The 14,183-nt window shown below is 44.0% G+C and overlaps 1 protein-coding gene across 1 annotated transcript in view; it reads left to right on the top strand.

Moving 5' to 3' along the window:
* DGKQ (diacylglycerol kinase theta) overlaps nucleotides 1-14,183 on the top strand; it is a 92,938-nt gene that overhangs the window by 22,249 nt on the left and 56,506 nt on the right. The window lies entirely within an intron of this gene.

The following is a 14,183-nucleotide window of genomic DNA, read 5'->3' as shown; positions in this document are numbered from 1 at the left end:
GGGAGGTCTTCCTGACAAGACCTGAATTGTGGAGTCCTACAGTGTTTGATCCTCTTTCCGATGTCATTTAGCATATATATATATGCACCCTCTTGCCAAGCTTGTCAGGAGTTTCGGAGTTGGGTGTCATCAGTATGATGACACACAGCTCTTTCTTCTGCTGGATGAACTGCTGGCGACAGAGCTCTTGGCATTATGCCAGTGCCTGGATGCAGTCCAGTGGTTAAGGGAAAGCTGGTTGAAAGTTGAATCCATCCAAGACAGAGGTCATGTGGCTAGGAAAGACTGAGATGCTAGCTGGAGGGTCATTCCTGAGACTCAGTGGTGTCCAGCTGACAGCTGTAGATTCTGTAAAGAACCTCAGGGTGTGGTTGGATTCTGTGCTGTTATTGGATAAACAAGTGGCCATGGTAGCACAGTCAGTGTTTTTGCACCTATGCCAGGCCCGCCAGCTGGCTCTTTATTTGTCTGGCCCAGATCTCACCACATTGATCCATGCAATGGTCACCTCCAGACTGAACTACTGTAATTCACTCTACCCTTGAAAACACTTTGGAAGCTACAGGTGGCCCGGAACGCAGCTGCCAGGTTGCTGTCTGGAACATCATGGTCAACTCATATTCTTCTAATTCTGCTGAAGCTGCACTGGCTACCAGTTGTTCTCTGGATGCAATTCAAGGTGTTGGTGTTAACTTTTAAAGCCTTTAATGGTGAGGGATCCTCATACCTACAGGATTTTCTCTTCCATTACAACCCCCCCCCCCCCATGCTCCCTTCAGTCATTGCCTAAGGGCCGCTTGCAGGTGCCTCACCCCAGGATGGCTTGGTTAGTTGTCACCTGGGAAAGGGCCTTCTCAGTTGTGACCCCTACCCTGTGTTATGCACACTCAGATGACATATCTGCCTTAGTGGACTTGTTTAGTTTCCACAGGGTTGAATTATAGAGGTTGGCTTTTGGAGGATAACCGTATGTTTGAACTGTTTTAATAGTGGTATGGTGATAGCCATATATTTTAATAATCTAATATTTTAATGTTAATATTTGTTACTTTTTTATGTTGTTTTATCTTATTGGTTTTTATGTTGTAAATTGTCATGGGACCCACCAGGTGAGTGGCAACTAAAACATTTAATAAATAAATAAAATTATAGAGGGCTCAGTATGGCTTCTGGAAGTCCTAACTCAAACTTCTCAGAATTCTTTGAGATAGTCAGCAGGTAAGTAGATAGGGGTGAACTGGTAGACACTTTATATTTGGACTTCCCAAAAAGATTTGACAAGGTGCCTCTGTAGAGACTTCAGATTAAACTTAATATTAATAGGATATAAGAATGTGTCCTTTCATGAAGTATAATAGTTAGAAGAAGCAGAGGATGAGGACGAATGGGTAGTTTTCACAGTGGAGGGAGGTGAGCAGAGATCTATGTTGAGACTGATTATATAAATTATTCATAAATTACCCACCCTGAAACTGGGAATACACAGTGAGGTAGCAGAGTTTGTTGATGATACTTAGTTGTTCAGGATGGTAAAAATCCAAGGGAATTGTGAGTAACACCAAGTAGATCCTTCCAAGCAGGGTGATTGGGCAACAAAATGGCAGATGAAAGTGTAAGTAGGTGTGAAGTGATGCATGTAGGACCAGTGTACCCTAAATTCACATATGTGATGATGGAGTTGTAAGCTGACAATAACTTAAAAATGTGATTGATAGTGGGAGAAAGTGCCATGTGTATACCCTCTCCCTGTGATCAGTTATCCTGCTTTCTAAGCACTGTTGATTATGTGAAGGGTGTGCATGTCACAGTGTAATAGATGAGCCTTTTCTCCAGAAATTTGCTCAGATAATGTGCCAGAATGTACTACAATGTGGTTATTGGGCTATATAGACCACCTGATCAAGCCAAATCATCCAGCAATTCCATCGACATCATTGGGTGGTGCTGATGCTGTCTGACGTGGGTAGCTGCAAATGGTCTGGGTTCCTGTTATATTAATCTCTGAATCCCTATGCACATATGCTCTCTTTGTCAGTATACTCTTGTCTGTAGTGTAAATTCCTTCAACCCTTTCCTTGTTGGTTATGTTCATGGATAAGTATTACATCAAAATTGATGGTAATTTCTTATGCTAGCTAGAGTTCTTGCTTTTAACTCGGGTTTGAAACCAATAATTGGCACCAGATCTGTTCGGTTCAAGTGGGATACATGGCTAAGGTTAAGAAAAAAGGAGAGACAGTGAGTGATTGTGCCTAGCATTGGCTCTATAGCTGTCATGTTTTCAGTTAATACTACTGGAAATGGTGCAGAGGAGGAATTTTTGTTGTTGTTCAGTCGCACAGTTGAGTCTGACTCTTTGTGACCCCATGGACCAAGTCACAACAGGCCCTCCTGTCTTCCACCATCCTCTGAAGTCTGCTCAGATTCATGTTAGTCACATCAGTAACGCTGTCCAGCCATCTCATCTTTTGCCGTCCCCTTCTTCTTTTGCCTTCTGTCTTTCCTAGCATCAGGATCTTCTCCAGTGAGTGCTCCCTTCTCATTTGGTGGCCAAAGTATTTGAGCTTCAGCTTCAGCATCTGACCTTCCAGGGAACAGTCTGGGTTGATTTCCCTCAGGACTGACTGATTTGAGGGAGCTACTTATGGCAGAGTACATTGATAATTATACTTTGTGCGTAAAGGACAGGAGGAGGTTATGTGCCTGTCTCCCCTTTGTACTAAAAAAATGGCTGCTGTTTGTTTAGAGCTAGTGTATAGTCAATATTATCAATCAAAAGTCATATGCAAACATTATTTTGTTAATTCATAATTGTAGTTGATGCTAGAAGAGATTGAAGTTGGTGGTAAGGAGAGAACACTTTCATTTACGTTCCTTTGTGGTTTGCTGCAACTCATGTTAAAACAATTTTTTTTTTTAAAAAAAGCATAGGTCCTTTTCTGGTTTCCTTCAGTGGGTGCTGTGCTGAATGTTTTTGTGCTTTGTTCTAGGAAACATTTCCTTTTCAAGCTAGCCCAAACAATCTCCCTCTTGTAAACAGCTTTGGTGCTTAGACATCAGAAGGTGTAGTAAAAATGTTCAGTTGCTGCTGTTAATTACGGACTGCCTGATGGTTTGCTGATCTGTGCAAATGAAGCTGTGTGCCGTATGGGGATATGTTTTGCGTGCTGGCTACATGAAGCAAATATTCAACGTGACTGTAGGCTGGAAAACATAACAGAAGGCTTAATGATAGTTTATTCTATGTATGGAAAGCTTTTATTTTTGTACCCTGCCCTTCTTACTGATTATACAAAGTGGTTATTTATGGAAAGCTCTAATATAGGAAGGGTGTTAAAGATCTCCCCCCCACCCGCTGCCAGATTCTTAGAATGTACTAATATTGTAAAATGTGGACGGTGTTTTGAATACACAGAGAGGGGGAAAAATGGCAGTTGGTTCCATCCATCAGTGAAATAAAACTCTCCTCCTGTCTTGCTGAAAATGTTTCTTTCAAACAAGATTTGGAATTCGAGGTCAAGTTAGCTGGGAACATATGAAGCTGTCTTATACTGAATCAGACCCAATACTGAATCAGTAATGCCTACTCAGACTGACAGCGGCTCTCCAGGGTCTCAAGCTGAGGTTTTTCATGCCTACTTGCCTGGACCCTTTTTAGTTGGAGATTCCAGGGATTGAACCTGGGACCTTCTGCTTGCCAAGCAGATGCTCTACCACTGAGCCACCCTCCCTCCCCAAGTTAAAGGCTCATGAACTCAGAAACTGGTGTCATACAAATTCCTGCACTGAGGAAATTCAAAAAGAATTAGGATTGTTAGGATAGGAGTTTCAGCTCTGAACAAGAAGCTTCTGGAGGTTTGAGGGTACAGCCTGGAGAGGACAGGAATTCAGGAGGAGAGGGACCTCAGCCATACAGTCTACCCTCCATAGTAGCTATTTGCTTCAGCAGGCGTAGGGAACGTTGGCTCTCCAAATGTTTTTTTGCCTACAACTCCCATTAGCCCCAGCCATTGGCCATGCTGGCTGGGGCTGATGAGAGTTGTAGGCAAAAAAACATATGGAGAGCCAATGTTCCCTACCCCTGCTCCAGAGGAACTGATCTCTGTAATCACCAGGCTGCACTGTAGGGTTCCCAGCTCTGGTTTGGGATATACCTGGAGATTGGTGTGCATGTGGAACCTGTGGAGGGCAGGGTTTGGGAAGAGACCTCAACAGGGTATAAAGCTATAGAGTCCACCCTTCAGAGCAGCCATTTTCTCTAAGAGAATGGATCTTGGTCATCTGGAGATCAATGATAATAGCAGGAGATTTCCAGGTGCCATCTTGAGGTTGACAATCCTAGATATCACATACTAAATCTAATCTTGCTTGAACTTGGTTAACAACTGACTGTGAGCCATGCTATGTTAGAATTATTTTTTGTGAGCAATCCATATTGTCTAGACTCCAGTTTAGCTTAAATGAATATTTTATATATGGTTCTCCTGCATGCCACTTTTGTAGGGGCCATTGCTAATGGCTTTCTTGGAAAGTTACTGTTTTAACTTGCCTGAGTATTGAGAAGAAGATGGGAGAGGTAACCGGAACTGCAGGATTTATTTATGTTTATCATGTAGAAATTGCTTTTGTATTAAAGACCCTACTCAGAAGCATAATAGTTCAATTTAAGATATTCAGGCAAACATAGTGATACGATTAAATTTTAATGATCTTTCTACATAACAAAATTTCATGTGGTGAAGTTGTCTAGGGAGCAGCTCTGCCATGACAGTTTCGCTCATCTGAACAGGGCTTTCTATTACCTGCAAATGGGCAAGATCAACAACTGTCCTTATGCAAGCCTTCTCTGTTGTGGCTCCTGCCTTGCAGAATGGCCTGCCTGAGGAGGTCAGGAAGGCTCCCACTCTCTTGGCTTTCTGCAAACTATGCAAAGCTGAGTTATTCAAGAGGGCTTTTCCTCGCAGGCAATAGCATTACACTGTACTGAATGAGTCACAAAGTTGCTTGGAAAAATTATTGGTGACTGTGGTCTACACTACTGTATATAGCTTGTGGAAACTAGGATCCTGCTGTGGAGTTTTGCATAATTTAATGAGTCACACTAATACTTTGCTTCAGTTCTTCTTGTAGACTTCTTATTGGTTTTGCAACCCTAATCTTATTGTTTTATTGTTGATTGTATTGACTTGCTTTGTGTAATCTGCCTTGAGTCCCAAGTGAGAAACATGGGCTTTAAATAACATAACTTGAATAAATGAAGTGAGATTCCACAGCTAAATAAACCCTACTCTGGCACATAAATCCATATGACGGTATGTCGACTACCCCAATGAATAATTTTGTTTCAGCGATCATCTCCATGGGTCCTTAATCTAAAATAAAGAAGGAATCCTGGACTAAGATGCTTCTAATAGATAATAAACTATGGAGGATTCATGTATCCTGGAATTTTAGCAGTATATGTAGCTAAAATATGAGAACTGTAGCCATTTTTTCTCCTTAAAAAAAAAAAAAAAGAATTCCTCCCCCCCCCCCCGGGAAAAAAAAAAAGCCGTGTCAGATTTAATGACAAGTGACAAATCTGACTGCTGAGCAGCATCAATTATGAGGAACCGGGACCATCATAAGGATCACTGTCAGGAAAAGAAGAAATTATGTTTCAATATTAATTGGACTGCTGAAGAAGGAAGCTGTGATCCCACCTATACTAAATTTTTTGAGTAGCACCATAAATTTAATTTTTGTTTAAGCTTTATTGCTTTAATTTTGTAACCTAAAATTGTTGTTTTAAATGATTGTTAGGTGCCCTGAGTCCGCTTGCAGAGAGGGCAGGATAGAAATCCAAAATAAATAAATAATAAAAAATATCTCTTTGAGGGATTTCTTTATAATGTTTATCATATCAGATGAGTATTGTGCTTGGAATTCCCATATGTTGATTTGTACATGCAGGTGGATTGATCAGTTGGAAACCTTAATACTGCAGGGATTTAGATTCTCAAGTTCATGGATTCAAAAGGACCTAGTTTTGTGTGCAGTCCATCAGGTGTGTTGTTTCTGTGCTTTGGATTACTCAGCAGGGCAGACCTGTACATGGAAAATGCAATGTGGAAGGTTGAGCTGTACCTTGCAAGGAAGTCAGTTTCACTTAATTTTGGAGCCTAACTTCCACACTGCAAAACCTTGCTAATTTCAGATGAGAAGTAACATGCATAAACTTAATGCAGCATTTTTCAAATGCAAGGATGGCATTGTAGAGAAGTACAGCCCAGTGGCCGGATCACTTGAGACAAAGGGGGCTGCTTTAGTGATACCAGTTCAGTTTTCTCCTTTGATGTTAGCACACAGTGTGCCAGTACTCTGCTTGAGAAATGAGCAGTCATGGATTCTTTTTTTTTTAAATGAACATTGGGGAAATAGGGTTTTGAGTGGGAATGTCAGAAAGATGGCTGATCTCCCTTGGCACTTAGCTTGTTGACTGAAATAATGAAATGCTATGCAGAGATGAGCAAGATATACTTGGGATTTATTAAAATTGGTTGTTGTTTACAACTGAGCTGACATTCAACAGAATCTTTGTACGTAATAGGCAGCTGGTTCCATTCCATCATCCTTAAAGGATAGGGTGTGATAGCAATTTGCCAAATGGCTTTGAGAAGGCAATGCATCAAAGATTCATTGACTGTTTCTGCTGCTACTCCTGTTTGCTGAGAGGGAATATTGGGCGCCTGTCTGCCTCCCTACTATCCTCTATTATTCTTTGCTTTCCCTTCTGTTTGCATCTCTCATTTGCCAGGGATATTCTATAAATGAGAACCAATGAGAGAGCCACTGTGTTATAATGGTTAGAACATAAGCCTAGGGCCATGGAGGTTTAGATTGCCTCAGCCATGAAGTTTTCTCAGTGACCTTGAGCTTCTCCTCTCTCTACTCCTTTTTTCATCCTACCTCACAGGGGGCTTCTGGATGTGAAATGGGGAAGGGGCATGTACATGCCTTGAGCTCCTTGGAAGAAGGCCAGAATAAAATGTCAGAGCGGCACTGGCCACCATCTCTAGTAGTATTTTTCCTTTTGCTTGGCACCATCTTGAAAAGAAACAGGGGGCTGAATTCTTGGAGGAGGTCTGTTTTCTCTAATGCTCTTTTCCCCTGACTAGTGGACGGGTGATGACCACATTGACAAGAGGTGAGGTGTTACAGTTAAGAAGAATTTGTATGAAGGGCAAGGCATATTTGGAAGAGGGGTAAGAGGCAATGGGGAAAAAGTCTGGGGGTATACAGGGAAGCAGTGCTGGATTATTTATTTTTATTTATATTTAGACTTATATCCCACCCTTCCCACCGAAGTGGCTCAGGGCGGCTTACAACATTATAATTCACATAGATTCAGCTTAAAAACATTTACATAATAAAGTTAAAACCATAATTAATAAGACATAAAAATAAGAATAAAAACCAGCGGTCTGTAGATGCATTTTTAGTTCCATCCAGAAGATATTCTCAATGTCAGTTAGTTGTTATAGGCCTGCCGGAAGAGGGCTGTCTTACAGGCCCTGCGGAACTGCCCTAGGTCCCGCAGGGCCCGTACCTCTACTGGCAGCTGGTTCCACCAGTAAGGCGCCGTTACCGAGAAGGCCCGATCCCTGGTGGATTTCAGGCGGGCCTCCTTTGGCCCGGGGATTACTAACAGGTTTTGTGAACCCGATCGTAGTACTCTCTGGGGAACGTGTGGGGAGAGACGGTCCCTAAGGTAGGCAGGTCCTAGGCCATATAGGGCTTTAAAGGTAATGACCAACACCTTGTACTGGACTCGGAATGTTATTGGCAGCCAGTGCAGATCCCGAAGCCCCGACCGAATGTGCTCCCATCTTGGGAGCCCTAATAGCAGCCGGGCAGCGGCATTCTGCACTAACTGCAATTTCCGGGTCCGGCACAAGGGTAGCCCCATGTAGAGGGCATTACAGTAGTCCAACCTCGAGGTGACCGTAGCATGAATCACTGTTGCTAGGTCGTCGCGTTCCAGGAAGGGGGCCAACTGCTTCGCCCGCCTAAGATGAAAGAATGCGGACTTGGCAGTGGCTGCTATCTGAGCCTCCATTGTCAGTGAAGGCTCCAATAGTACCCCCAAACTTTTGACCCTGCTCGCCGCTATCAACGGCGCGCCGTCGAAAACTGGCAGGGGGATTTCCCTTCCCGGGCCACAACGACCCAAGCAAAGGACCTCTGTCTTCGCCGGGTTCAGCTTCAGCCCGCTCAGCCTAAGCCACCTAGCCACTGCCTGTAACGCCCGGTCCAGATTTTCTGGGGCGCAGGCAGGCCGGCCGTCCATGAGCAGATAGAGCTGGGTGTCATCAGCATACTGATGACAACCCAGCCCATACCTTCGGGCAATCTGGGCAAGGGGGCGCATATAGATGTTGAATAACATCGGGGAAAGTACCGCCCCTTGAGGCACTCCGCAATCGAGCATGTGTCTCTGGGACAGCTCTTCCCCAATCGCCACCCTTTGTCCCCGACCGTCAAGGAAAGAGGAAAGCCATTGCAAGGCCAGCCCCTGAATCCCCGTGTCGGCAAGGCGGCACGCCAGAAGCCGATGGTCGACCGTATCGAACGCTGCCGATAGGTCTAACAGCATCAGCACCGCTGGGCCGCCTTGATCCAGATGCCGCTGAAGGTCATCCACCAGGGCGACCAGCACCGTCTCCGTCCCATGGCCCGGGCGGAAGCCAGACTGGCAGGAGTCAAGGACAGAAGCGTCCTCCAGGAAACTCTGTAGCTGCAACGCCACTGCCCTCTCAATAAGTTTACCCAAAAAGGGCAAATTCGAGACCGGCTGATAGTGTGCCAATTCGGCCGGATCTAACGTTGTTTTTTTCAAGAGGGGACGGACCACCGCCTCTTTAAGCGCTGATGGAAGATGCCCCTCCAATAGGGATCTATTTATGATATCCCGTATAGGATACCTTAGCTCCCTCTGGCAGGTCTTAATAAGCCAGGAGGGGCAAGGGTCCAATTTACAAGTTGTTGGGCGTGCAGATAGGAGGATCCTGTCAACTTCTTCCAGGCTGAGCGCACCGAAGCCATCCAGAACACAATCCGAAGACAGGCAGGAAGCCTCAGGTTCGCTAACTGTGTCTAATATGGCAGGGAAGTTTGAATCGCTTCGTCTCAAGTACACCGCCATTGCCTCTCTAGTCGTCTGAGTCCCCGTTTCAGATGCCGCAACTCCTGGTTATACCAAGATTAAACCCTGTGGAGGCCCCTAGGCAGTTGAAATATTGGGGGCCCTCTCACAAATTACCTGAGTGCCCACCCTGCCACCTGCAGCCCCCACTGAAGTCTGCAGGCACCTTCTCAAAAGTCCCTTTGACAAAGCTGTGGGGGAGAGGCAGAGAGAGGCAAACTTGGCAACGACACCAGGCAAGTTGGGCAAAGAACGGCTCAGTTGCTGACTGTGCGTGCAGACTGGAAGAGCTGCAAACGGGGGAAGCCAGGGGGGAAAGCTGGCCTGGGCCCCCTAAAGGCAAGAGGGCCAGTAGGCCAATGCCTTGCAGGGAAGGGATAATTTTTTTCCATAGTGTCCCCTCGTTTATAGAATTTCTGTTTCTCAGCAATCTGGTTATTATAGATTCATATAGATATAATCATTTTTATGTGTCTATTTCTTAGATAGTGTGCTTTGTTTTGTTTATGGCTTTCTCTTTCTTGTTTCTTTGGATAATAGGTTTGTTAAACTTTATTGCATTTTTTACTGGCTTGATGTAGTGCTGTGTTTTGTAATTTGATAGTTAATTGTTTGATTTTAAGAACATAAGAGAAGCCATGTTGGATCAGCCAATGGCCCATCCAGTCCAACACTCTATGTCACACTGTGGCTAATAGCCACTGATGGACTTCTGCTCCATATTTTTATCCAATCCCCTCTTAAAGCTGGCTATGCTTGTAACCGCCACCACCTCCTGTGGCAGTGAATTCCACATGTTAATCATCCTTTGGGTGAAGATGTACTTCCTTTTATCTGTTTTAACATGACTGCTCAGCAATTTCATCAAATGCCCATGAGTTCTTGTATTGCGAGAAAGGGAGAAAAGTACTTCTTTCTCTACTTTCTCCATCCCATGCATAATCTTGTAAACCTCTATCATGTCACTCCACAGTCGACGTTTCTCCAAGCTAAAGAGCCGCAAGCGTTTTAACCTTTCTTCATAGGGAAAGTGTTCCAAACCTGTAATCATTCTAGTTGCCCTTTTCTGCACTTTTTCCAATGCTATAATATCCTTTTTGAGGTGCGGTGACCAGAATTGCAGACAGTATTCCAAATGAGACCGCACCATCGATTTATACAGGGGCATTATGATACTGGTTGATTTGTTTTCAGTTCCCTTCCTAATAATTCCCAGCATGGCGTTGGTAGGGTTGCCAAGTCCAATTCAAGAAATATCTGGGGACTTTGGGGGTGGAGCCAGGAGACTTTGGGGGTGGAGCCAGGAGACATTGGGGCGGAGCCAGGAACAAGAGTGTGACAAGCATAATTGAACTCCAAGAGAGTTCTGGCCATCACATTTAAAGGGACAGCACACCTTTTTAAATGTCTTCCTTCCATAGGAAATAATGAAGGATAAGGGCACCTTCTTTGGGGGCTCATAGAATTGGACCCCCTGGTCCAATCGTTTTGAAATTTGGGGGATACTTTGGGGAGAGGCACTAGATACTATATTGAAAATTTGGTGCCTCTACCTCAAAAAACAGCTCCCCCAGAGCCCCCGAAACCTCCAGATCAATTCCCCATTATACCCTATGAGAAGACGTTTCCCTCTCCACCCCCCTCCCCCCGCCCCCCCCCTTTCTGGGAAATCTGATGCAGGAGACAGAACTCACTCACCTCCGGAGGTGCAAAGGCGCATGGTCCTTTGGGGGCGTGGCTGGGCTCCCCTCCCTTCACCGGCCAGCTGACTGGGGGCGGGAAGCAGCCTGAGAAAACGGAAGAGTTCTGGCTGCTGCGATCGGGGCTGGGTGGGAAGGGCTGCCGTTCTCCCCCTCCCCCCCCGCTTTCCCTTTTATGGCCAGCGGGAGGAGGAGGCTCCAAATCGGGGGTCTCCAGGCCTAGCGGGAGATTTGGGACCCCTAGGCGTTGGCCTTTTTAAAATATCTGCTAAGAGGCATGACATATCAGTCTCCAAATAATAAATAAAGGTTGTGTTGTACCAGTAAGCTGCAGCACCTCCCTCATATCTTGGAAAGAAAAGCTAATGCAGAATTAATTTATAATCTGAAATGTGAGTAGTTGAGTGCACTGGATTTCTTTGATCTCCTGTTCCAATCCAGACTGTTCCAACTCCAGATATTAAAGTTATGGGGCAACTTTTTTCTTGGGTGCGGAACATGTTGACATTTATTCTGAGTCTTCAGCTATTGTCTTGATTCCAGTACAGCAAGCCATGGTGTGTTCCTGTATGAACACACCTAGGGTATTCTCAGATTTGTGTGTTTCCCGTTTCTTGTGTGTGGCTCAGTAAGCCGTAAGCAAGCCATAAGTTGTTGATGCATTTTACCCACAGGCTGTTGTTAGGTCTGTTACCTGCAGATCAAGTTTCCAGACTCTGATTTGAAGTCCTGGTTTATAGGAAGGAGGATAATCCATAGTTTGTACTTTGAATACAGTGACCAACCATGGTTTGCTGGAAAACTAGAAACCATTAATTAGGATTCCAGATTTGAGGGGAAGGGAGAGCCAGTGACCAGTCCCCAGTGTGGTGCCAGTATGTTTCTTGATGTCCATTTGCTCCTTTCCCAAAGCATCTTTTCATTTAACCTGTCTTTCCTCCACGTTATTGGAGCAGGAAGTGACCTGGATAGCCCAGGATAGCCCGATCTCATCAGATATCAGAAACTAAGCAGGGTTGGCCCTAGCTAATATTTGGATAGGTGACCTCCAAGGAATATCAGGGTTCTGACATGCAGTCAGGCAACAGCAAACCACCTCTTGATGGCACTTTCCACTACCATTGGAGCAGGAGCTGCTTCAAAAGAGCCCAGGAAGGATCACCTTTGTAGAGAGCACACATTGTGTAACAGGATAGGCAAATGCTGGGGTTGGAACCTCCTAACATGTTGTGGAATCTTGCAACATCTCTCTGTGTTTAGCCTCCCCAACTCTATGTTTTGCCCCAAATGCCCAAACGTTGCTGTGTGATGCCCCCAGCGTGATTATATAATTTTCATGTAACATCATCTCACTGGGAACGTTGAGCAGAGTGGTGTCTGTTTGAACCTGTGAAATTGGGGGATCCCCCACCTGGGGGCTGGCAACCCTATTTGGTAGTCCTTTTGCTGTAGTGCTATATATTCTTGTAATATCAGCATGTCATTTGAGGGGAGATGTATTGTACATGATCTAAAGGGTGTGTGGTTTGAAACTAATGGCAATGAAATTGTACAATGTATCTTTTCATGTCACACTTTTTTTTGTTTTCCTGGTAAGTAAAAACTGTGTGTGGGCATGTGTGAAATTTCTGCTCTGTTTCCTAAAGCAGAATGCATTGTATTAAGACCTTGTTTGCATGAGTATTCTACCTAATTTGTTTGTTTGGTTGCAGCTGCTTTTAATTGCCTCCAATTTGGGGCCAGATGATCAAATTGTTTACTGTGTAAACAACCCAGTACAATCCTCTTTTCAAGCCTTATTTGCATTGCTAATAGTGCTGACCTCAGTGCGTTCACTTGTTTTTGTTTCACAGAGAAGGGTGAAAGTCCCCAAACCCAGCCTTGAGTGTTCTTAATCTCTTAAGTGAAGGGTGAGGAGGTTGTTTCCTTCCTAGAATTTGTCCTCTAACAAGGAAGCAATATCCTGAAATCTCAGATTATATGTAGACACAGCTTTGTTATTTAGTAACTGGAAAGTGCTCTGCACATGTTCGTTGATACTTTTTTATTTCATGTTTGGTTCCTGCACTAAGTGCAGTTTTCAAACTAAGTGTTGATTAGCCCAAGGTCAAATTAAGCCACACATTCAACATAGCTTTTCAGGGTAACAATTTTGCAACTTTCCAATTACCTTTGTCTCCTGGTAAATGTTTTTATGGCAATCTTTGACCAGGTATATTGTTTTAAGCTTTGCAGCTGTGCATATCATTGTTCTAAATTTATCAGCACAATGAAGGCATGCAGTGCGGAGGGAAACCCTTATAAAATTTGAAACAGGAAGTGTAACTACTGAAGATAGCTGAAAATAGAATGGGCATCCTGGTGCCTTAAACAGTGGTTAGCGCATACACTCAGTACAAGTAAAGCATATTCTTTCTTTGTTTTTGTGCTCTTTTTTAAAAAAATAAGAACTTTCCTGCAAAAAGCTTCTAACTTTTAAAAAACAAACATGATTTTTAAAGAAGTCTCTATTTTTAACTTTCCCTGGGTGCACTTATGGTTACCCTTTTATTAGCACAAACTTGAAATTCTTCTTTTCTTGTGCATTCTGAGTTCAGGAAAAACATGACAGCTCTACCATAAAACCATCTGAATAACAGATAACACATTATTTATGTACAGTGGTATTTGCCATGGTAAACATTTAAAAAATGCAAAACTGAAACAAGCATTTGTTAACATACAAGGACGCACATACAAATCAAGTGGCAATTAAGATTGCCAACTATGGGTTGGGAAATACCTGGAGATTTTGGGGGTGGAGCCTGAGGAGGGAGGGCTTGGAAAAGGGGTGGGGCCTCAGTGGAGTATAATGCTGTAGAGCACCTTCCAAAGCTTCCATTTTCTCCAGCTGAACTGATGTTTGTCACCTGAGTTCAGTTGTAATCGCAGAAGATCTCCAGCCATCACTGGAAATTGGCAACCCCAGGTGCAACTCAGTCTTTGATATGAATAAGCCCATCCTAGGACTTCACAAATGGAGGTCTTCTGGTGTTTACCACTGCAAATGTTTGCCTCTATTGGCATGCGGTGTGAATTGGCTCTCAGAGCCATTTCACATACTACCCAGTGACAAATTAGGTTTACCACTGGATGTGCAGTTAACAGGAGATGCAGTCAGTTCCCTGTTACTAACATTCACACTTTTTAGCTGTACATTCTAATAATTTGAAGGAAAACTGGAAGTCTTTTCAATAATAAATGTGAACCAAAGAGTATGCAGCTTTCTCAGGGTGCCTTATGACATCACCAGCCTGAAT

This window comes from Heteronotia binoei, chromosome 4 (assembly GCF_032191835.1).
Source record: "Heteronotia binoei isolate CCM8104 ecotype False Entrance Well chromosome 4, APGP_CSIRO_Hbin_v1, whole genome shotgun sequence".
Classification (NCBI taxonomy): Eukaryota; Metazoa; Chordata; class Lepidosauria; order Squamata; family Gekkonidae; genus Heteronotia; species Heteronotia binoei.
Note: the sequence above shows the minus strand (reverse complement) of the source record. Positions and strands in the feature narration are given on the sequence as shown.